Source organism: Myotis daubentonii, chromosome 3 (assembly GCF_963259705.1).
Source record: "Myotis daubentonii chromosome 3, mMyoDau2.1, whole genome shotgun sequence".
NCBI lineage: Eukaryota > Metazoa > Chordata > Mammalia > Chiroptera > Vespertilionidae > Myotis > Myotis daubentonii.
This window is the reverse complement of record NC_081842.1, coordinates 142,942,907-142,968,412: the sequence shown is the minus strand read 5'-3', so window position 1 is coordinate 142,968,412 and position 25,506 is coordinate 142,942,907. Positions and strand designations below refer to the sequence as shown.

The 25,506-nt window shown below is 38.6% G+C and overlaps 1 protein-coding gene across 4 annotated transcripts in view; it reads right to left on the bottom strand.

Annotated features, from left to right (window-relative positions):
* The window catches only part of CDKAL1 (CDK5 regulatory subunit associated protein 1 like 1), a 684,969-nt gene extending 682,086 nt beyond the window's left edge, over positions 1–2,883 (bottom strand). For 2 of the 4 annotated variants that reach the window (XM_059688757.1, XM_059688759.1), the window contains exons 1-2: positions 2,781–2,883; positions 1,943–1,986 (exon numbers count right to left, since the gene is read on the bottom strand). The gene's annotated coding sequence lies outside the window, so the exon portion shown is untranslated. Of the gene's footprint in view, positions 1–1,942; positions 1,987–2,757 lie in introns of all 4 variants that reach the window. The other 2 variants (XM_059688758.1, XM_059688760.1) reach the window with 2 other exon arrangements.
* Positions 2,884–25,506: the final 22,623 nt, after the last annotated feature.

Sequence of the window (25,506 nt, the reverse complement as noted above, 5' to 3'; positions counted from 1 at the left end):
CTACAGCATAAGTTCTCAGTCTTGAGTACTCATTGTATTCACCTGAGGGGCTTTTGAAAATTACAAACAACTGAGCCCCACATCAGTCTCTGTAAACCAATCTCTGTAAACCAAGCCTGGGCATCAGTATTTTTTTAAACTTTCCAGTAATTCTCATGTGTGTAGCCACAGCTGTGAAACCAGTTTTCATACTAGGTGTACTGGTTAATAATGCGGATTTTTTTCAATAGATAAAGTTACACATATGTTGATATAGATGCGATTTGATATGTATGCTATTTTGTTGTATTGACAAGCTTCAAAACTTCATATGTCAAATTTGCTAAAGGTGTTAACATCATAGATGTTTTTACACTTAAAAATGTCGAATTTCGTGCCAAAAAAAAAGAGCATTTGTGGGAAGTTATAATTCATTTTGAAGAAAAGTGCTGCTGAATACTTCAGGAAGCTTATGTGAACATGCTTCATCTCAAGATACTTGTGAATGCTGGTTTAAATGCTTTAAAAGTGATGATTTTGATGTGAAAGACAAAGAATGTCCAGGTGAACTGAAAAAGTTTGAAGACCAACAATTACAAGCATTATTGGATGAAGATGCATGTCAAACTCAAAAACAACTTGTAGAAAGATTAAATGTTGTTCAGCAAACAATCTCTGATCATTTACAAGCAACAGGAAAGATTTTAAAGGAAGAAAAATGGGTGCCACATCAACTGAACAAAAGACAAATGGAAAACCGAAAAGTCATCAGTAAAATGTTGCTTCAATGGCAAGAAAGAAAGTCGTTTTTGCATCGGAATTGTGACGGGCTATAAAAAGTGGATTTATTTTGAGAATCCCAAGTGCACAAAATCATGGGCTGATCCAGGTCAACCATCAACATCGACTGCAAGGTCAAATCACTTTGGAAAGACAATGCTCTGCGTTTGGTGGGATCAGGAAGGTGTGGTGTATTATGAGCTTCTAAAACCACGTGAAACTGTTAATACTGATCGCTACCAACAACAAATAATCAATTTGAACCATGCTTTGATCATGAAACGACCAGAATGTGCCAGAAGACATAGCAAAGTAATTTTGCTTCATGATGATGCACCATCACGCACTTCAAAACCAGATAAAGACACATTAAAAGATCTTGCCTAGGAAGTATTAACCCACCCACCGTATTCACCAGACCTTGCTCCTTCAGGTTACCACTCGTTCTGATCGATGGCACACGCACTTTCTGAGCAGCACTTCAAAACATACAAAGAAGTGGAAAATTGGGTCTCTGAATGGTTTGCCTCAAAACAAGAAAAGTTCTATTGCGACAGCTCTTGCTGTCTCTGAAAAGAACACATTAAAAAAACAACTAAATAATTGAAAGACAAATAGCCCAGTGTAAAATATGGGCAAAGGATTTGAATAGACATTTATCCGACGAAGATATATACAAATGGCCAATAAGCACGTGAAAAGGTGTCAACGTCATTAGCTATCAGGGAATGCCAATCAGAACCATGAGGTATCACTTCACACCCACTCGGATGACTAGAATCAAAAAGGCAGAGAATAACACTGTGGATCAGAACATGCAGAGAGAGAGAACAGAGACGAGAAAGGGGTACAGGACCATTATCTTGAGAAACTCCAAATTTAACTGCCAAAAGAAGAGAACCAGCTTTTAATGAAAACTACGATGCAGCTGCCAGAAAAGGAGCAAATCAGTTAGTTGTAGAAGGCAAAGGCAGAGAACACAGTGGACACAGTCAGTGCAACTTAACACAGATAAAAGGTTACGTAAAATGAATGAAAGCGTTTCTTGGATTTAGTGACATGGAGATCATAGCATTTCCCTACAATGACGGTGACAAAATTACTAAGACCTTAGGCTATCTTTTTGCACATTATAATGCGTAACATGTCCCTCAAACATTAAAGGTTTAAAATAAATGAGTACCTTGATTATCTGCAATTAGTCTCAAATCCTCTTGAAAGATGAGTCTGGAAAATAAAAAAATGATTAGAAAAAGCAAGCTGACAAGTTCACAAAACCACAGTAAGAACTCTTTAAAATTACCTAAAAGAGATCAGCCTCCATAAAAGACTGTCTTACAAAGCAAGGTTAATGCCACTTCCAACTTCTTAGTGATCGGGACAGTGTGCTGACATCTGCCACATTTGCCATGACTGAGACCCAGCGCCTGGCCACAGTGATAAACACCATCCTGCATTATAACACGTCTGCGTGATTCAAGCGAGACCAACAACTATAAAACAGCAACAACTAAGGCAATGAAGCAGGCATCCAGACCAGCTTCCATCCGAGACACGTGTCGGCCCCAGTTTCGGACTGGTTTCATAAGTAAACGAGAAGGAAAAGGGAAGATACAAGTCACCTACTCCGATGACCAACTTCGGTTTAAATCCTTAATGAGACACAGCTCTGTGGAAGCTGCTGCGAAGCCTCCTGCCATCCCACCAATTCACTGATGCAGACAGTGGGAGAACGAATGCAGCTCATCTTGACGGCAGGGCCGAGGTCCCTTAAAAACTCCCTACAGCCCTGCGGCCCCCAAGGCCAACGACCCTGTCCTCACTTCGGGCAGGACTTCCAGCCTCTCTGTTCCCTCCTTCCACCTGGCAAGTCCCCCTTTTAACGGCGAAACAAGCCATCAAGCAGCCAGGGAAAGACTGCAATTGGGGAAATAAGGCTCCGGCATGAAAGGAGTTCGTGCCAACCTCTGTTCCACACGGACCCATCCACCCACTTACCCAAGAGTCGCGAAATAACAAACCAGTCTTAAATGAGGCTCGCCGCTCTCGGACCGCGCAGACTTCAGATGGAGCTCGCCATGACACTGACGTCCCGCCACGCCCACTGCGCATGCCCGGCGACGGTGGCCCGCAAGAACCAAATTGCCTCACTGCTGGAGCGCGACTTCTGGTTGGATTCCCTTCAGCGAGGATTACGCTTACGTTTCCTCCGTTTGCCGCGGTAAAAGTACAACCTCAGGGCATCGGGTTCTTAGGATCGCTAAAGAGCTAACTTCTGGGCTTTTGCTATGTATCAGTCACTGTGTTAAGGTAAGGGCTTTACAGACACATCTTCTTCCGATTCATTTATTATTACATCTTATTTTACAAAAGAGAAAACCGGAAGTTTAAGTGCTTGCCCAAGTTACTGCCCAGGTAATGACTGACCTCTGTGATGAATCCAGCTTTCCTGGCTCCCAAAGAACCTACTCTTTTCGTTGTGTTTTCTAGCTTGTGAAAAGAGGTTAATAATCAGTGGTTCTCAACCTTTGGGTCGCGACCCCTTTAGCGGTCGAACGACCCTTTCACAGGGGTCGCCTAAGACCATCCTGCATATCAGATATTTACATTACGATTCATAACAGTAGCAACATTATAGTTATGAAGTAGCAACGAAAATAATTTTATGGTTGGGTCACAGCATGAGGAACTGTATTTAAAGGGCCAGAAGGTTGAGAACCACTGGATAGAGAAAGAACGATGGTAGATTAAATTTTAATATAGGTCATTTAACACCAAGCAAGTTTTTTTGTTTTTGTTTTTTGTTTTTTAATGTTTAGGAGGCAGTTTAGCACAGAAAGAGAACTTTCATGGAGTATACTGATTCTGACCTGGTGGTCTTACATGCCTTACGTCACTTTATATTCTTTCCCCAAGACACTGTATTTGACCTTCTGTTCCCCAGAAGAGCGTCTCTACTTCAAAATGTGGAGCCCATGAGCCATAAACAGAAAGTCAGGCCCTGGCTGGTTTGGCTCAGTAGATAGACTGTCGGCCTGCAGACTGAGGCGTCCCAGGTTCCATTCTGGTCAAGGGCACATGCCTGGGATGCAGGCTCATCCCCAATAAGGGGCGAGCAGGAGGCAGACTAACAATGACTCTATCTCATCATTGATGTTTCTATCTCTCTCTCCCTCTCCCTTCCTCTCTGAAATCAATAAAAATATATTTTAAAAAAAGAAAGTCAGAAATCTTGAGTTTTATGTCTGACTCTGGGTTTCACAGTGATTTGGAGTAATGGCCTTATTTTATAAATGTCTTTTCCTAGTGCAATTTCCTTGAATTAAAGTGTCACCCTTTGCTCATGAAAGAATCTGAACTGTGACCTGGGAGCCACTGCAATGCACCCAGTGAATTATCTATAATAATAAAAGGGTCATATGCTAATTAGACTGAACGTGCTTCCGGAGGAAGCCGGGGCTGCGAGGGAAGCTGGGTCCCGGGTGCCAGAAAGAAGCCGATGCTGGCAGCCGGGGGAAGGAAGACCTACTCTTGCACGAATTTCGTGCATTGGGCCTTTAGTAATTGTATGTTTACATTGCCCCATCTCTTTTACTAGGCCAAAAGTAGTCCTTGGGTTTTCTTCTTGGTTATTATCCCACTGCCTAGAACATAATCTTGCACCTAATAGCCACTCAATAAACATAGGAATGAATGAATAACTCTACCCTTTTTCCCCAAGATCTAGTTAAATTCAACTAAAGAAATTTTATTGAGTGCATACCACATGACTTCAAACACTGCTGGATGCTAGAGCTAGAAAGGAAAAAGACCACTCCCACCATTATTTCAGCCTACTTTAAAAAAATAGTTTCAGTAGAGAATAGCAATCATCATGGAAGATGAATGCAGATCTGCGGATCACAAAAAGGAGGTTCCTCCTCTTGCATAAAGAGATCAAGACTTCCCACATTGATAAAGTAAGGGAAATGGATGAAGGTATTCCAGGCTGAGAAGACAATGAGAGAAAATGCATAGAGGCCAGAAACTGTAAACTATTGTACATCATAAAAGCAAGCAGGGTAAAGTTGGTAGAGAAGGCTAGAGAGGGAAAGTACAAGGACCAAATTAAGGTGAGCCTTGTTGGCTACAATGGAGACATTAGACCTAATTCTGGATGTATTAGGTAGCATAAAAGTGACTGAGCAAATTCTTCTCTCAGGAGAGTATGTTGAGGACCAAACATCAGACATGAAGAAATATTAAAAGCCTATATGAGGACTCTATTACTACGCAGATCCTATTGTGAGGGTAATGACATGTTGCATGGGAAGTAGTGGTTTTACCTGAAATGGAGAGAGAAAGAAAATGGCCATGATTGATGTACCATATGAGGATCAAACGCAAAATCACTAACTTGCTGACTGTCCAACTGAGTGAAATTGGGTTGCTTATTTTCCTAAGAATTCCAAGTTTTATATATATGTGTGTTTTTGTGGGAGTGCTTCGTAAACTGAACAATCTTCTTTGGGAAGAGGGTTGTTATAGTTACCATTAGAGTCACATTCTGTGGGGTTTTGGTGGCTCGCTAATCTGAATTAGAATTGTCCACTCACCAGCCCAATGTGAGACCACCCAGGGTTTGCACTAAATTTTAGCAATAGGCTATTGAAGATAGCTAATGGGAGATTGTATGTCACCAATCCAAGTGTTTCACAATGTGGCTTGGGGTCCAAAAGAAATAAATGTGAGGCTTCATTATTTTCAGAGATTTTATAAGAATCATCAAGAGAATTGAATATTTTTTATGTATTTTATGTTCATTTTAACCTTCCCAAGCAAATTAAACTATATGAACACACACACACACACACACACACACACACACACACACACACACACACCCCTATATGAGGAATGGGAAATGGGAAGGGATGACAGAAGAGATACTGAGGAGATAAAATTATCAAGACTTAGTGAGTGATGGGGGCCAAAGAAAATGATACAAAGATGTTTCCAAGTTTTTGGATAAAGTGACTAACTCCAATACCTCTGGTGAAATCTGCCTAGTTAGGGACTTATAATCTGAATCATCTGAAAAACCTGTGACCCTCCCTCAAAGAATTTATATAGCAGATATGCTCACAATTAACAAAATGACGTATGTGCTAGATTATTCTTTGAAACTTTCGGAAATAGCAAGACTGGGAACCCTCTCTAGCTTCTCACTAAGAGTATATAGTACATACTATAAAGATATTTATGGTATGTACTAGATAGCTCTTTAAAAAGAACATTTAATGTGCTGTCAAAGAAAGTTGCAACATTATGTATACAGTATATGAATATAGTTATTGAAGATAGATAGATGATAGATAGATAGATGATAGAATATCTGGTAGAATATATAAGTAACTGGTAATGGGGTTGTCTTTAGGAAATGGAGCTGAGTGGCTAAAATAAGATTTATTTTTTTCTATATATCACTTTGTATTTTTTATTTTTGTACAATACAAATGTATTATTTATTCAAAAAATAAATGGGTACATTTTATTAATCAAGTTAAAATGGCATTTGATAATTTATAAATTACTGGTTTATCTGGCACATTCTAGTGATGAAATTTAATTTTCCCTACATGAATAGTTAAGTTTTAAACCTTTTTTACTGTGGTAAGATATACATAACATGAAATTTACCGTTGTAATCATTTCTAAGTATACAGTTTAATAGCATTGAGCACATTCACATTTTTTGGTGCCCCCATCACCACCATTCATCTCCGAACTTTTTCACCTCCCAAACTGAAACTCTGTACTCATTAAACAACTGCTCCTCCCCTCTCCACCCAACCTCTGGCAACCACCATTCTGCTTTCTGTCTGTATGAATTTAACTGTTCTAGGTACCTCTTACAATATTTGTCCTTTTTAGCTTTTTTTTTTTTTCACTTAGCATAACGCCTTCAAGGTTCATTATTGTTGTAGCATGTCAGAATTTCCTTCCTTTTGAAGCTGAGTAATATTCCATTGTATGTTTATGCCACATTTTGTTTATAAATGTTAAGTCTTTATGCTTTGTCTCTCAAATTATATTGTAAACTTCACAAGAATAGACATTCCATATTGTTAATGCTTTTTAGCCCATAATATAACATTAAATGTTTTATAAATATTTGGTGCTAGACAAACAAATTGGTATATACTATTAAAAATGCAAGTGAATCTAGAAAATAATAGTAAAAGTTAACTTTTTTGAGAACTTATAAATGTGTCAGTAGCTATATTAAGCCCTCTATGTGAATTCTCAAATGTATTCATCATAATTATTCTCTTATCTGATAAGTTAGGAGTACTATTGTTATTCTGTCATTATCCTTTTTTTTTTTTTTTACTGAGTCATAGGCAGTCTGAGTTCATTTAAATCATTTTAAATCATTTTTTATTTTTCAATTACAGTTGACATACAATATTATATTAGTTTCAGCTGTACACCTCAGTGATTAGACAGTATATAACTTACTAAGTGATCATCCTGATAACTCTTGTAGCCATCGGACACTATGCATAGTTATTAGAATATTACTGACTATATTCCCTCTGCTGTACTTTACACCCCCGTGACTGTTTGGTAATAACCTATTTGTACTTCTTAATCGTTACACCTTACTCGCCCATCCCCCACCCCCCTCCCATCTGACAGCCTTCAAAATGTTCTCTGTATCTATAAGTCCGTTTCTGTTCTGCCTGTTCATTTATTTTGTTTTTTACATTTAATTGTTGATAGATGTGTGTTCATTGTAATTTTATTGTTCATAATTTTCATGTTTTCTTCTTCTTTTAAAACCCTTTAACATTTCATGTAATGCTGGTTTGGTGGTGATGAACTCCTTTCGCTTTTCCTTGTCTGTGAAGCTCTTCATCCGACCAATTCTAAATGAGAACTTTGCTGGATAGAGTAATCTTGGTTGTAGGTTCTTTTCATCACTTTGAATATTTATTGCCAATCCTTTCTGCCCTGAAAAGTTTCTGTTGAGAAATCAGCTGATTGTCTTATGGGAGCTCTCTTATAGGTAACTGCTTTTCTCTTGCTGCTTTTTAGATTTTGTCTTTGTCTTTAATGTTTTGCATTTTAGTTATGATATGTCTTGGTGTGGGCCTCTTTGGCTTCATCTTTTGTGGGACTCTCTGTGCTTCCTAGACTTGTATGTCTACTTCCTTCACCAGTTTAGGGACGTTTTCTGTCATTATTTTTTCAAATACTAGTAGGTTTTCAATTTCTTGCTTTCCCTCTTCCCTTCTGGCACATCCGTGATGTGAACATTGGTATGCTTGAAGTTGTCCCAGAGGCTCCTTACACTATCTTCATTTTTTGGATTCTTTTCTCTTCTTGCTGTTCTGATTGGGTGACTTTTTCTTCCTTATATTCCAAATTGCTGATTTGATTCTCAGCTTTATCTACTCTACTGTTTATTCCCTGTAAATTATTCTTCATTTCAGTTAGTGTACCCTTCATTACTGACTGGTTCTTTTTTTTATGGTTTCCATGTCCTTTTTTATACTATTGATGTTTTCACTAAGTTCACTGAGCATCCTATAACCAGTGCTCTGAACTCTGCATCTAGTAGATTGATTGTCTCCATTTGTTTAGTTATTTTTCTAGAGTTTTCTTCTGTTCTTTCATTTGAGTCATGTTTTTTGTCTTGTCATTTTGACAGCCTGCCTCCGTTTGTTTCTGTGTATTAGGCAAAGCTGCTATGTCTCCCAGACTTGGTAGAATGGCCTAATGTAGTAGGTGTTCTGTAAGGTCCAGTGGCACAGCCTTCCCAATCACCCAAGCTGGGCACTTCAGGTGCGCCCTACCTGTGTGGGCTGTGTATACCCTCCTATTGTAGTTAAGCCATGATTGCTTTTGGCACATCAATGGGAGGGATTTATCACCAGCCGATCTGCTACAGACACTGGCAGAGATCACCAGCCACCGTGAAGGATCAGCTGGTCAGGGACCCATCCTATGCAGCAAGACTTACTTCAGTGGGGTTCTGGTGCCCGCTGAGTCTGCCACTTGAGTGTGTAACTTGTGGAGGTGGTTGGGTGGGGCATCGATGTTGTCTGAAGCTGTACACCAGATACACTGGCTCTGGGACCTCCTGGGAGGTGCAGACCAAGGTCAGCTGCCACCTGTGTTCTGGCCAGGGCCAACTGGCATGAGCTGCAAAGTGATCTGCAGATGACTGCTACTGGTGCTGGACTTGGAGCTACCCAAGCTGCAAACCAAGGCTGCTGCTAGTGCCAGGCCTGGGGCCATTTAGCAAGAAGTACAGGACTTTATGAGACCAGATGCTGCTTGTTTGGGAGATTTTAGGAAAATCTGAAGCATAAGCCAAGACAGGCCATGCATATGGAAAAACCACTAGAAACAGCTTGGGTTGGCCTGCAAGTTGGGTGGGGTGAATTCTCAGGGAATCATCTGGGCAAAGTGAACAGTGTGTACCACATTGATGGAAACTCAGATATGGTGCCCACCTGCAGACTCTGGGGGAAGGGCTCAGAAAAGGAGTAATGGCCTCTGCCAGCACTTTTGTCTAGCACAGGGGTCCTCAAACTTTTTAAATAGGGGGCCAGTTCACTGTCCCTCAGACCATTGGAGGGCCGGACTATAGTTTAAAAAAAAAAACTATGAACAAATTCCTATGCACACTGCACATATCTTATTTTGAAGTAAAAAAACAAAACGGGAACAAATACAATATTTGTATTTGCATGTGGCCCGCGGGCCGTAGTTTGAGGACCCCTGGTCTAGCAGAAAGTTGCCCTCACCCCCCCCCCCACACACACACACACACACAGCTCTTGCCCTGATACTAGACAATTCAGTTCCTCCCTGTATGTCCTTGGATCCTTTTATTTTTTTTTAATATATTTTATTGATTTTTTACAGAGAGGAAGGGAGAGGGATAGAGAGTTAGAAACATCAATGAGAGAGAAACATCGATCAGCTGCCTCCTGCACACCTTTTACTGGGAATGTGCCTGCAACCATGGTACATGCCCTTGACCAGAATTGAACCTGGGACCCTTCAGTCCACAGGCCAATGCTCTATCCACTGAGCCAAACCAGTCAGTGCTCCTTGGATCCTTTTAAACTGCTGCCCCAGCACTGGAGCTCAGAGAGAGTGAGTCTGAGTAAGTCCGTTAGCAGGCCTTTTAAGATGAACTGCCTGGGACTCCAGAAGCCCTCTGTATTCCTTAGCCATAATTCCCACTGGTTTTTATAGCCAGAAGTTATGGGGACTTTTATTCCTGGCAATGGAAACCTGAACTGGGGGGTCTGGTGTGGAGCTGAGACCTTCCTTGCTCCTAATGGAGGACCTCCACAGCTGAGCCAACCCTCCCAATCTTTATCCACTACATGTGGATGTGGGACCAGCCCATTCGGCATCTCCGCCTGTCCTACCAGTATTGATGTGGCTTCTTCTTTAGTTCCCTAGGACGTCTATTCAGCTAGATTTCAGCTGGTTCTGAATGATGGGGGCTCTGTAGTTTAGTTGTAATTTTGATGTGGTTGTGGGAGGATATGAGTACATTTATCTATATTGCCATCTTGACCAGAAGTAGTTCAGGGTTGTTTTTTTTTGTTTGTTTGTTTTTATCTTTGTTTTAATAATTCTATAGGAATACTTCAGAAGAAAGAAACTGCATGCTTTCATCAAAAGTATGAAAGGGAATTGAAGATAAGGATAATGCAGAATAAAATCTATAAGCTTTCAGAGTAATTGACTCATTGTTTTATGTTAAACTTTACAATGAAAATTGAAGAGAAATTGTAGACAATAATGAAGTTAGAGAATTCTTACTATCTCAGCCACTGACTGAAAACAAAAGAATAAAATATGAAAAGTATAAACATTTAGGAACATATATTTTAGATTTAGCATATTATGACCTGAGCAATTAGCAAAGTGCTTATAAATTTGTACCAATCGGTATCTTTTTATGAGAAATAAATTAGGCAATTCACTTAAAAAATGATAAGAAGTATACATGGAATTTTCTGTATAGAATATTAGGGAAGTTTAGTGGGATCAAATTTAAAATGGATTGATCTATTTCTTATATAAGAAATAAAAGTGTAAATAATAAGTGTTCTCAATTTTTAAAGTTCAACAAGTCACCGTGTATTATGCAGATATAACATTATTTATGTTAGCGTACCATTGCATGTGACAGAAAGCTAATTGTATTTTCTCAAGCAAAAGGATCAGAGGGCATATGATAGTTAATGCTAGACCTAAGGACTTTGATTGGGAATGATGAATTTAGTGTCAGAGTAAATTCCCAAGCTGGACACCATACAACTAAAGCAGTTTTTTAGAAATATTTTTCAAGTGTTGATTTTCATAAAGTATTGAAGCTAAGGAAATAACTTAGGAGATTATCACAGTACTCTAAATCTGAAGCCAAGAAAGAAGATGGGTGACCAAAGAGATAGGGGAAAAGGAAGGGATACAAGAACTATGTCAAAAGAAAATTTTCCCCAAATAGGTGAAAGCTTCAATGCAGAGGATAGGAAGGAAGGATACTGATGTTCTTAATAAATTGGGGGGAAAAAATCTTATAAATACATGAAGTGCAATAAGTTAACCATCTGTTGTCTTGGAACTAATGCTACATTTTCTCTATGGAATCTGACCACTAGGGGTCAGAGTGCTATACTTCTAATATCAGCTATACAATTTTACAAATTTACACTAATTGGTTTGGCTCAATTCTATAATTAATTTCATGTTTTACTCCTCCCACTCTCAGTATAAGTGGTTTGGGGATTGTGCCTGTGGCCCAAGCTATAGTAATGAGAGTCCCTCATTCCTTTGCCACAGTCCAACCCCCATCAGGCCAGAGTGAATTCTGGGCTTACTCAACCTAGAGAATCTGTACTGGAGCTTCTGGGACTACCATGTGGAGAACACCTGCCTGAGACCCAAGCCATTTCAAAGGAAGATCAAGTTGAGCAAAAATGAAAGAAATCAGTAAGTTCTTAAGACAGCTGTAAGTCCCCTACATCCAGTATGCCTGGATCTAGGTTTACTTCTGAGCTGTTCAGTTTTGTAACAAGTACATTCCCTCTCCCCCACCCCCACCCCCGTTTGATACCTTAAGCTAATTTGAGTGGTTTTGTTTCACTTGTCACCAAAATAGCCCTGGCTAAACTTCTTATTTTTACACATTTTCTTGACTTTTAAACAAATAATTTGTATGTGTTATCTAACTACCTGGTTGCTCATAAGTATCTGTGGGAAAGAGACATATGATGTTTTCTCTGTCCTTCAGTAATATATCAATCAAATAATAAACTTTTGAGTCATATCATAACATATTTTTAAGTGTATACAGCGTACCAAGGACTGTATTAATGCTCAGAAAAAAAACTAATATCCCTGCCCTCTTAAGAATATATATGCTAGCCATAAGCAGATATATAATATTGTTTATAGAGATCAACAATATACAATATATATGATACAAGTAAAAATTCTATTTTGTATTCAAAGATGATAAAAAAAATGGCCAAAAATTGCAGCAAATTAAGGAGAACCAAGATAAGGGCTTGTAATTTGTAAAGATAGTGGTCACTCACTGGGAGAAAGACCTTTAAGCAAAAGCTTGAAAAAGAAAAGGAGGTTAGCTAAGTAATGTGTGGGGCAAGAAAGGGAATTCAGGGAAAAGGGAACAGCCAGTAGAAAGGCTCTAAGGGAGGAGCAGCTTGGCATGGTCAAGAGAAAGCAGGAAGATCAAAGTGGTTGGAATGGAATGAGTAATAAGAAAGGAGGTCAGATATTAACAAACCAGGTTGTATATGGCTCCTGGGCCATAGTCAGAACTTTAGTCTTTCCTCCGAAAGGAATGGCTCTTCCTCCGAAAGGAATGGGAGCCAATGGAGTGTTACTAGAAGATGAATGGATCAAGAAGTTCAGTTAAAAAGCTTTTGTAATAATCCAGGCAAGCACTTATGGTATCCTGGACTAGTGAGGTTACAGTAGAGGTGATAAGAAATGGTTAGATTTTGGATGTATTTAAAAACACTCATAAAAATTTCCTGTAGAATGTATTTAAGATATGAGGGGTGGGGGGGTGAAGGGGAGAAGAGAAATTAAGGGTAATTTCAAAGATTTTGGCCTGGATACAAAAAGAATGAAATTGCCAGCAGTAGAGATGGAGTAGATTGATAAAAGAGAGAGAAAGAATTTGGGTATTTTTTTTTTTTACTTTTTATTTTTTTTAATAATGTTAGATTTTTTTAAGTTTAAAAATGTTACAGTTAACTCGTGTGTAACTTTCACCCAGCTCCTTCAGATGATAACATTTTACAAGACCAAAGTATAATTATAAACCAGGAAATTAACATTGATATGATGCTACTAACTGTCCCAATCTAGGACAGTTTCTCTTTCTTTCTTTGTCTTTCATTTGACATTTTTTAAGAATATGGATCAGTTATTTTATAAAATTTCCCTCAATTGAGTTGGCCATGGTTATAAAATTTTGGCTATACTACTACAGAAGTGATGCCATTATATCAAGGAGGCACATGATCTTTTTTTTTTTTTTTAATTTTTATTTTTACCTTTTCTACTAGTAAAATTTGTATTCAAGTGGGAAAAGGTAGAATAATTGTGACTAAGAGAACAAACTCAAGACAGATGAAGAGACAGGGCATATCTAAGTGTTTTGATTATTTCCAAGTTCTAAGGTCCAGATGTAGTACATGCTAAGACACTAAAAAACTTGCAAAGAATTATCTTTAGGAATTGTGCCATCTATTCATAAAAAAAAGGGAGAAGATAGAGACATACCCTAATTTTTTTTTTTAAAAAGGGAGGATTATAGACTATATAGAACTAGGAACTTGAGTGGGCCCCTAATACAAGTATCAAGTATATAGTGAGCACTCTGAAAATGCTAGTCCCTTTTCTTCTTTTCCTTTCCTGTTACTTTGGAGGCACATGATCTTGATATGTCTCATTACCATTGATGTACTTGGAACACTGTCTCTCCAAGGTAAAGTTATGATTTTTCTGTTTGTTATTAGTAAGTGTCTTGTGGGACGATACTTTGAGATTATATAAGTATCTTGTTTCTCAGCATGTATTTACCCACTAATTTTGGCACCTATTAATGACGCTTGTAGGCAACAATAATTACTGTGCTGTTTGCCAAACAGTAATTTTCTCATTTCTATTATTTCTTCTACCTTTATTATTAGATGATCTGTCCCTTCTCATCATTTATTTATCTGTCCAGTAATTTATGTTATTATGGATATTTATTTTATTCTGTGGCTTATGTTTCACTAGTACATGATTTTGATGTTCACATTATCCCAGATTTGGTCATTGACCTTCAGGTTTGCTTCTGTGTTCTTTTGACGTGTCTCTCCCCACCACCCCCTCCCTTTTATTATTTATTTATTTATTTTTATTTAGCACTTTCTTATTTTCTGGAACCACAGATGCTCCTGGCTCATCTTATATTTTCTCTGTTCCATGCCTGGAATCAGCCGGTCCTCCGAGGAGTTCTGGTTCCTTTTAGTGGGAAATGGTATTTAGAAAACAAGACATGAGCACTAGATATGCTCATTGCTACTGGGTGTCATTGCTTCAGGAACTCAGTTTTAAACCTGTTAAACTTGAGATGTCTAGTTAAACTTGATAATGTTGCACATTATCACAAATTAACATATGATGGGATTGTTAATTTGGCAGTTAGATTTTATGAATCTAAAGTTTAGCTGGAGAGTTGGGGATCAAGATATAAATTTGTGAGCCATTGGCATAAAGGTGATATATAAAGCCAAAACACTAGATGAAATTAGTTCTGGAATGAATATAAATAGTGAAGAGGACCAAAGACTGGGGCCTATGGTACTCCAATATCAAGATGGAGGAGAGAGGAAGAGCTGGCAAATAAAACTGAGAAGAAGCAACCAGTGAGGTAGGAAAAAGAGTAAGAATGTGGTATCCCAAATGCCAAATGCTAAAAGTATATCACAGCGGAGAGAGTGATCAATTGTGTCAAATTATGCTTACGGGTCAAGTAAAATGAAGTCTGAGAATTAATCACTGGATTGAGCAACTTGAAAGAGTTCTTTTGGAGGAGTGGTGTGAGTAAAAGTTGAATGAAGTTGGTTAGGGTGAAGAAGGGACAAGAACTGGAGATAGCACATACATATAGACAACTCTTTGAAGATTTACTGCAAAGAGTAGCAGAGATATGGGACTATAGCAGTGGAGAATGTGGTTCAAAAATGTGGAATATTTTTAAAGATAGAAACAAGAGCATGTTTATATTATAAATAAGAACACAATCCCTTGGAGATGGAGAAATTGTCGATAAAGTACAGAGGAAACTATTAAAGTGATATTCCTGAGAAAGGACAGTGACTATTTTCTAAGCATTATATCACAGTGTCTGAGATGTAAATATTTGGAGAATAAATCAAGGTTGTCCACGTAGTTTAAAAACTCAAGTACATTTGGCTGATATTTTAAAAATCAAGTGTAAAGAAACGTTAGTGTTTTTTTTAAACTAGACGCAGGGATCCTCAAACTACGGCCCGCGGGCCACATGCAAATACAAATATTGTATTTGTTCCCGTTTTGTTTTTTTACTTCAAAATAAGATATGTGCAGTGTGCATAGGAATTTGTTCATAGTTTTTTTTAAAACTATAGTCCGGCCCTCCAACAGTCTGAGGGACAGTGAACTGGCCCCCTGTTTAAAAAGTTTGAGGACCCCTGATAGAGCTTTCTAATAAGACATTAGCAGTGACTATCAAGAGTCAACTAAAATATTATACTGGAAATATATTTCAGTGGCAAGTATCAGAATATGATCACTGACAGGAAGGTGTGCAAAAATCTTTTTTGTCTTTTGTCTTTTTTAACCATAGAACACTAGTGGCTTTTGATTTAAAAAAAAAAAAAAAAAGAAGAAGAAGAAGAAAGAAAGCATTTATTAAATGCTCTCTATTAGCCTCATCTCTCATTGGCTTCTTTCCAAACATTTTCTTACAAGTGATAAAAATGTGGGGGAAATTTAGACATTTGCAATTCTACTGAGAGCAAATTTCTTTGAGAGTGAGTAGTGGGAATAACAAAGGCCTGGGAGGGCTTTAGTCAGAAACTCTGTCAGAGAAAAGAACAATCCTTCCAGGCTGATTTCATGAGAATATACTTTCGGAAGCTACAGAGAAACCAGGTTACACTACAACAGCTAGGAGGGGAGGAAGGTATTCAGTTTTGGCTTATTGGATTCATTTGGTTATTCCAGATTTCCCAAAGACCATCTTTGGGGTTGTTGCCCATTCAATAGGAGAGTAAGAGCAGAGCCCAAAGGAAAAAACAACTAGGACAAAATAAAGAAAATAAGACTTTTTATCCTTATTCTTTCTTTCTTTTTTTTTTTGTTAGAAATATAACTTCTTTTTTTAAAAAAATATATATTTTATTGATTTTTTACAGAGAGGAAGGGAGAGGGATAGAGAGTTAGGAACATCGATGAGAGAGAAACATCGATCAGCTGCCTCTTGCACACCCCCTATTGGGTATGTGCCCGCAACCAAGGTACATGCCCTTCACTGGAATTGAACCTGGGACCCTTCAGCCCACAGGCCGAAGCTCTATCCACTGAGCCAAACCAATTAGGGCTATCCTTATTCTTTGTTGTGTTGTTATATTTACCTTCTATAATTTCTCAGTAAATGATTTATAAGAGGCAGAAAAAATGTTTAGTATAAAGGCACTCAGTGAATAATTATAGCATGTTCTAAGCATATATTTAACTATGTTACATATCAATATGGGTAGAATTCATATCCTAAATGAATTTGCCCAAAGCAAAACTGTACTCCCTGACGTTCATTTGTTTTTACATAATTATGATATATTACTAGACAAACAGCACACATAAGTTTATTTAATTGACTGTTGATTACCTTGGCTAATGGAAGGAAACAATGGTGTGGTTAATCCAAAATAATCTAAAGTCATTTATATTTGACTTTGGAAAAATATTGTTTGGTATTTAACAAGGAATGAGGATATTTTTAACATTCTAAGGTGTTTTTTATAAACTTCAAATAAAGCAATGAAAACATATTGAGTGAAAACTTATTCATTCTGGCCTTGCAATAGATGGTAATTAACCACCAGGAAGTTTCTCAGCTTCCTTATCTGTCATTTAGCAACTATTTCAGGTAGTCATTGTTTTTCATTATCTAGAAGAATCTACTCTAATTTTATGTGGTTCAGGTTGCCATGGACTACGTCAGTCTCTACATGTGGGCATCTAAGACCAGTTCAATCAGAACCTAGTATTCCTCTGACCACAGTACTGGATTTCACAAGTTACATATAACTTGGGGAAGCCCCATTGTCATATCCTATCCTACTGGCAACAACTCTGGTTCCTCAGCTGCCATTTCTGTGAAATATGACCATGCCCTTAGGCCAAAGTTGATTGATCTAGAATTGAGCCCTGACCAAAACTGGGCCAATCAGAGCTCTTTCTCCATGACTTCAAAATTTGGACCAAGAAAGTCCAATATCAGTTTTGACATTTCTCTAACAGAGGAGTTATATATTATTGACCTTCATGTGACTGTGGGAGAAAAGAAAGCTGTTCTAGATAAAGAGAATGAGAGAAAAAAGAAGCAGTCAGACAGAGAGGAGCAGAGAGAAAAATGAGGAGGGAAGTCCCATTCTGGTCCTTTAGAGGCCAGGCTACCTTCTTAACCTTGGTTTTCTGAGGGTACAAATTTGGATCTTCATGCTAATTTCTTTCGTTGAAGCGAGTTCCAGTTGGTTTCTCATTATCAATTAAGAAACTTTACCAATTCTGCACCCCTAAAGGTAGTAGCAGAGAAGAGAGATGAATATAATAATCCAGGGTTGGGAATTTGTGGGACAGATAAAGTAGAAAGATAAGAGGGGAAGGAAATTAAAGGTACCAGTGAGAACAAAGTTAAAGTAGCTGAAATGAGGGTCAAATTAGAGAAGAAAGAGAAACCAAAATAGGGTAAGCCCAACTAGAAGTAGGGAAAGAGCTGAGGGGCTGGAGAGCAGGATTAGATGAGTTTGCTACTCTGTGGGAGTCAGGAATTGAGAGGAAGGATATGGCCTGTGAGAGAGATATCAAGGATAGAAGAGTCCAAAGTTGTAACAAGATCTAGGATGTGGCCAGGAGAGAGGGCTGTTGAGAGGAAGTAAGCGTTGGAGTGGAGATTAAGGAGCTCTGACACTAAGAAATGGAATGGATAATTTACCTAGGAAAGTGGCAGAAGTTAGGTAGAAAAGAACCAAGTGACACGTGAACCCAGTATCAAAACCCCAGTGTATATGTGTTTGTTAGAAATACAGGAATTGCAAGAATCAAAGTTATATTGGAGGTTTTTGTTCTCCAGTGTCAATATGAGAAACTGAGTGGATGAAATATTGTATTAAAGGTCCTTGCCCTAACCGGTTTGGCTCAGACGATAGAGCACTGGCCTGCGGACTGAAAGGTCCCAAGGTTCAAGTCCTATCAAAGGCATGTACCTTGGTTGCAGGCACATCCCCAGTAGGAGGTGTGCAGGAGGCAGCTGGTTGATGTTTCTCTCTCATCGATGTTTCTAACTCTCTATCCTTCTCCCTTCCTCTCTGTAAGAATACCAATAAAATTTATTTTAAAAAAAATAAAAATAAAGGTCCTGACATCTTCAAATATAGAATTAATTGATATTTATAATAAATTAAATGAGGTAGAGGAACTCTATAGTACATACAAATGTTGTCTAGGCAATCAGTTATGCTAAAAACAGAAATAAATAACAAAAATATGAAACATAAAAACCTAATTACATGAAAACAATTTTAATTCTTCTAAAATAATAGACTTATCAAGGAGACTTATCAAGGAGAAAATTAAGAACATAATAAAAGTCTATTAAAATAATAAAGTACTTCTCAGAAACCTTGAAATGCAGGAAAACTCATCTTAGAAGAAAATATATGCTCATAAATCATTTTACTACTAATTGACAATTAATTAAATAAACATTCAATTTCAGATCATAGAAAAGAAAAATTTTAAATCCTGAGTGAAAATACACTAAAAGCATAAAAAAGCTAATTAGAAATTTTAAATACACTTGAAAATTACATCAAAAGCTGCTTTCTAATGAGACTAATATAATGAACAAATGCCACATATAACACAGTAAAAAAAAAAAACAGTAAATAGAAAAAAGAAGGCAGATACAGTAAGCAAATCAAAATGAATATAAAATTATAGAGAAAATATTATAAAAGAATTTTTAATAGAAATCAGGCAATGTTTATAAAAATTATTTTTAAAGATACTTGAAAACAACCCTCCGAAATCTTTCAGCTAGTATATAGTTACACTTTGGTACATGCATACAATGAAATATTATTCAGCAAGAAAAACAAACTCTTTAACACATGTGAAAATATGCTGCATGAAAAATATCAGACTTAAATGCCTACAATGTCCATTTGTACGACATTGTGGAAAAGGAAACACTATGGGGCTGCTCTAACCAGTTTGGCTCAGTGGCTGGAGCATCGGCCTGCGGACTAAAGGGTCCCAGGTTCAATTCCGGTCAAGGGCACATCCCCAGTAGGGGGTGTGCAGGAGGCAGCTAATCGATGTTTCTCTCTCATCGATGTTTCTAACTCTCTATCCCTCTCCCTTCCTCTCTGTAAAAAATCAATAAAATATTTTTTTAAAAAAAAAACTATGGGGGCAGAAAACAGACTATTAATTGACAGGAACAGGGTGGGGAAGGCTGTCTATAGTGGGACATGAGGGAGTATTTTAGGTGTTAAAATGTTCTGTATTTTGATTGTGGTGGCTGTTACACGATTCTGTGCATTTATCAAAACTCAGAACTGTGCATTAGAGGTGAATTTTATTCTGTGTATATTGTACCTCAATAAACCTGGCTTTTAAAAAGTAATAATTGCCCTACCCAGTGTATCTCAGTGATTAGAGCATCAGGCCAAGCACCAAAGGGTCGCTGGTTCGATTCCCAGTCAAGGGCACGTACCTGGGTTGCAGCCCTAGTCAGGGCACATGCGGGAAGCAACCAAACGATGTGTCTCCCTCACATCAATCTTCCTTTCTCTTTCTCTCTCCCCCTCCCTCACCCTCCCTCCTCTCCCTCCCCTCCCTCCCTTTCTTCTGCTCTCTCTAAGTATCAATGGAAAAAATATCCTCATGTGAGGATTATAAAAAAAGACTTAAATGTAAGTTGTGAAACCATAAAAATTATAGAAGAAAACATAGGCAGTAAAATCTCACATAGAATTTTCACCAATATGTCTCCTATGGCAAAAGAAACAAAGGAAAAAATAAATAAATGGGACTACATCAAAACAAAAAGCTTCTGCACAGCAAAACAAACCACCATCAAAATGAAAAGGGAACCCACTGTATGGGAGAATATACTTGCCAATGATAAGGGATTAATCTCCAAAATACATAAAATCCTCATAAAACTCAACAAAAGGAAAACAAATAATCTAATTTAAAAAATGGGAAAGAACCTAAAAAGACACTTCTCCAAAGAGGACATACAGACATACGAAAAAATGCTCAACATCACTAATCATGAGAGAAATGCAAATTAAAAACACAATGAGATATCACCTCAAACCTGTCAGAATGGTTATCATCAATAAATCAACAAACCACAAGTGCTGGTGAGGATGAGGAGAAAAGAGAACACTAGTTCACTGCTGGTGGGAATACAGACTGATGCAGTCACTGTGAAAAACAGTATGGAGTTTCCTCAAAAAATGGAACTGTTGTGTGATCCCACTTCTGGAAATATATCCTAAAAACCCCAAAATACAAATCGAAAAAATAAATCATGCCTATGTTCATAGCAGCATTATTTACAATAGCTAAAATTTGGAAACAGCCCCAGTGCCCATCAATAGATGCACGGATAAAAAAGCTGTGGTACATTTACATAATGGAATACAATGCAGCTATAAAAAAGGATCTCTTACCCTTTGAGATAGCATGGATGGACCTGAAGACTATTATGCTAAGTGAAATAAGCCAATCAGAGAAAGAAAAATATCACATGGCCTCATTTATTTGTGGAATCTAATGAACAACATGAATTGACCAACAAAATAAGACCCAAGGCATGGAAAAGACTGACATATCTCAGGCAGCAGGAGGGAGGAGAAGAAATAAACCAAAGAACTTATATACTTACTAGAGGCATAATGCACAAAATTCGTGCAAGAGTAGGCCTTTCTACCCCCAGCTGCCAGCACTGGCTTCCTTCTAGCACCCAGGACCCGGGCTTCCCTCGCAGCCCTGGCTTCATCCATAAGGTCATCCAGAAGGATAGCTGGAAGGATGCCTGGCCTAATTAGCATATTATGCTTTTATTATTATAGACTAGAGGCCTAGTGCACAAATTGGTGCATGGGTGGGTTCCAGCTGGCCCAGCCCCAATCAGGGCGTATCAGGGCTGGGCCTGTTGGGAAGAGGAGATGGCAGGAGGTTGGGCCCAATCAGGGCCAGGCCGGCTGGGGGGAGGGGCCAAGGGCAGTTGGCTAGCAAGCCCCACCCCCAATTGGAGTCAGGGAGCTATTGGGGGCAGAACCACCCATGGGGAAGGGCTATGGACACAGACAATAGTGTGGTGAAAACCTAGGGGGGGAGGGACAGGGTGGAATGGGGACATCTGTAATACTAGTAACAAAAAAATATATATTTTTAAAAATTAGTAATGGACAAAATATTAATAATACTAAAAATAACAGGTAAAAAGAGATTTTATAGGAAACTATTACATAATAATACAAATTAAAAGGTACAATAGTATGAAAACAAATATAGATGAAAAGAAAAATAGAGAAACCAGACTTAGACTTAAAAATACAGGTAATAGTCCATAACTGATTCTTTCTTTTTTTCTTTCCCTTCCCTTCCCTTAACTTGTCTATCCATCCCCCCCCATCCCCCTACCATTCCTGAACAATTCAGTGAAAAACCACTAGACTGTGAGAACTTACAGTGATAAAGCTATTCTGGAAATGGGCCTGGCAATTTCTTAAAAACTAAACATGCCCTTGTCATATGACACATCAGTTATATTCCTGGACATTTATCCCAGAGAACTGACGATCTCTGTTCACACAAAAACATGTACACAACTGTTCTCAGCACCTTTCTTTGTAAGGTACCACACTGGAAAAAATCAACATGTCCTTCACTAGGTGAGTGGTTAAACTGTGGTACATCCATATGATGGATACTGCTCAGCAGTGGTGCCCAAGCTTAGGATGTCAGAGCCTGAGTTGAGTGAAGAGGATATCAGTATAGGATAGCACCGGTACCAGCTTGGTGCAAAGTATCCGAGCCCAGACAGAGTAAGGCTAGTGTCTGACAAAGAGGAAAGGTTGTAACTGGTATGGTGTGGGCTGTCAGATTCCAAGTGGGGTGAGGAGGGTATCTATGACAGGAGGAGTCGTGGAGGATACAATGGGAAATTAGCTACAGATAGGATGATCAAGCAAATATGTTAATATATTGAGGATAACAGGAGCCAAGTTTCTCTCTCTCAAATAAGAGAATTATAAATTGGAAAAGAAAGAAAATAAGAATGAAGCATGTGGTACTGAATTTGAATTGTAGATATCAGTGTGAACTCACTTTTATTATATAGAAGGAAATATAAATGAAATAGCATATGTATGTGTGTACTTCAATGTGTGTGGGGGGATTATGTGTGTGTATCTGAAGTAAAAAGGGATGTTAAAATCTTAGGATGGATCTCGCTTCAGGCAAAAGTGGATTTAAAGCCTCAAGTAATTTCGCCCAGGACCCATCTCTCTCCATCTCTTGACTCTGTCATTCATCTTGACTTCATTTTTATTCTCAGACTCTTCAAGGTATCAAGATGGTTGTCATTAGCTTCCAAGCCAATTTTCAAATTCAAATCCAGGAGAAAAAAGCACTACTTTCTACTCAATAATTTTTTTTTTAAGCCTCATTGCATGTCATGGGCTCTGACTGGGTCTTGTGCTTACCTTGTAGAATTACTATGGAACAGGGAATGCAGTGCATTGATTTGCCCACTTCTGGAGGCCCAGGAGGAATGAGCTCTCTCTAAAGCACCTGGATTGGTTGTGTCGGACAGGATGGTTCCATAGAGGAAAATTGTGCTACTTTTGCTAGAAGAATGATGAATGGGTCCTGGGGAGCAAAATAGATATTTACTATTCGGTTCATTCCTTTTGGCAGCTAAACACTCCCACACACCCATTTTCCCATACATATGACTTAAAACATGTTCACTTCCATATTGAAATACCATAGGCAACCAAAACACAACCACTTATTCTCAAAATAAGATAATTCAGTCTTATCTAGTTGCAACATTGAAATACATGTCTTAAGTTACCTGGGTATTTCCACATAATCTAGCAAAACCCAACTTAAATTATAAAACTCTCTCTCTCTCTCTCTCTCTCTCTCTCTCTCTCTCTCTCTCTCTCTCTCTCTCTCTCTCTCTCTCTCCACCAACATAACCAGTATATAATGGGAATGAGAGAATCAAATTTCCTAGATACTCAAATAAACTGGTCATCACATGTAGCAGCCAGGAAAGTGCAACCATCAGGCCTGCTCTCAAGAAAGAACATGCCACTCAGCTGTGAAGAGTGCAATCAGCCGACAGCCTCCATGAGCCGCCCCTTCAGGACCTACCCCAGCTTGTCAGCTGAGGTCATGCGCTTCCTGGGCATCCCTGCCAGGCAATCATTAAGCATGACTGGCATATTCACATCTAGCTGTTTCTGTTCAATGCGGGCTACTGTAACTGCAATGTCTGCTAAGGAGCTGTCCATTACACTGACCCAGGTTTTATAGGGTCTGCATTATCGGCCGAAGGCTTTCCCTACCCAAACCAACGTGCTCCCCCACTTTATCTTTTACATACATTACTCCCAGTAAGTCTTTTTATGGGGGAGGGGGACTAGTGTAATGTTGTTGTTGTTTTTCCTGAGGCTTCTTCTGCCACCCCATAATAAACCTTTTGCACTCCTAACTGCATCAGCATCTGCGTCCCAATAGCCTGGAACTGGCACAACATGCTATTCCTAGTATCAAAGTACCTGCGGCACAGACTCAGGAACAAAACTGCCATTGTGATCAGCCAGCCATCTTCTGCTTTTGTTACCCAGCCTCCAACAGCCCTTCTTTAGGAAAGAGAGGACTAGGAAAAACATCCAGTAGTCTCCAATCTATAGTATGCATCATACACTGCTTGGCAGGACTGGCAAGGTCCCCAACGTTGGCAATGGAACAAGTTTCTTAATCCATCAAAATGGTACCTTTTCCTCTATGGCCACATTTAAGGTGGCTATTGCAGAGGATTTCTTCTTCCTGAGGTTACACGTCTTTAGCTACTAATAGCGTGGCAAGAGCTTTCGAGATGAAATAACCATTAGTCTTTGTGTGCCAGACTTGGAGTTTAGTTAGTTCCTGCTTCCATGTAATTCTCTGGGCTAATAACCAAAGCCAGACGACTAGTTGAGCCTAGAACTGGACCTATGGGCTTCTATTTCTTAGCAACAGACTCTGGTGCTCTGTTGTTCTTCAATAACCTTTAGCTTACTGGCCTTCATCTCCACATCTGTCTTGAGTGATTCAAAATTATGTATGGTGCAGGTAGGTGAGGCTAATCGGCTCCAGGCTTGTAGTTCAGCCACATTTTTGTAAATGGTAATTGCCCACTTTGTCAGGCAGCAGTACATTAAGGGAGGTGGTTGGATGGGTCCTATGGGATCAAGAGTGTCTTTAAAATATTGATGCCAGCTCTTAGATTTCAGATTTCAGCCACTTTCAACTTAAGCTCGCCTTTTTGGAGCACCTTATTATGGGCCATAAGAAATAGCCAACACACTCTGAAATTCTGATATTGTTGTGCCGTGTTCTCTAACATTCCATTGTTTTGTCAATAAACTGAGTCCCGAGATAAAATACAGATAGTCATTTGGCCAGCTGTTTTGCACTTCATATTAGGGGTTAAGAGTTACCAGTTTAACAGCCTGGGAAGGGGGGGAGGGGGGTGGAGTTTTCGATCTTAATGAAACTACTCTTTTTTTCAAATATATTTTTATTGATTTTTAGAGAGAAAGGAAGGGAGAGGACTAGAGAGATAGAAACATTGATGAAGGATCGATCAGCTCCTCTGGCACTGGGGATCAAGCCTGCAACCGGGGCATGTGCCCTGACCAGGAATTGAACCGGTGACCTCTTGGTTCATGGGTCGACACTCAACCACTGAGCCATACGGGCTGGGCTTATTGAAAATACTCTTGACTTGGATGATTCTACAATTTAGTGTCTTTTATACTCCAATTCTGGTATGAATTTCTTTTTTTATCATTTAGAACTCCTTTTTAGTTGCAAATAATAGAAACCATAATCCAAATTAGCTTAAATAAAAATAAGTTATTGGCTTATGTTACTAAAACGTCTTGTTTGGATGTAGCTTCAATCGAGGCTGGATTAGGAGGAAGGTTAAACAAAAATGTCATCAGAATACTATTTCAATTTCTTGTCTTAAAAAGGTTGGTCTTATTCTCTGGCCCTATAGGGTAACATCATGGCTGTTTATAAAATCACTAGATGCCTGTTGCACGAAGAGATTCGTGCAATAGGCCTTCCCTTCCCTTGGTT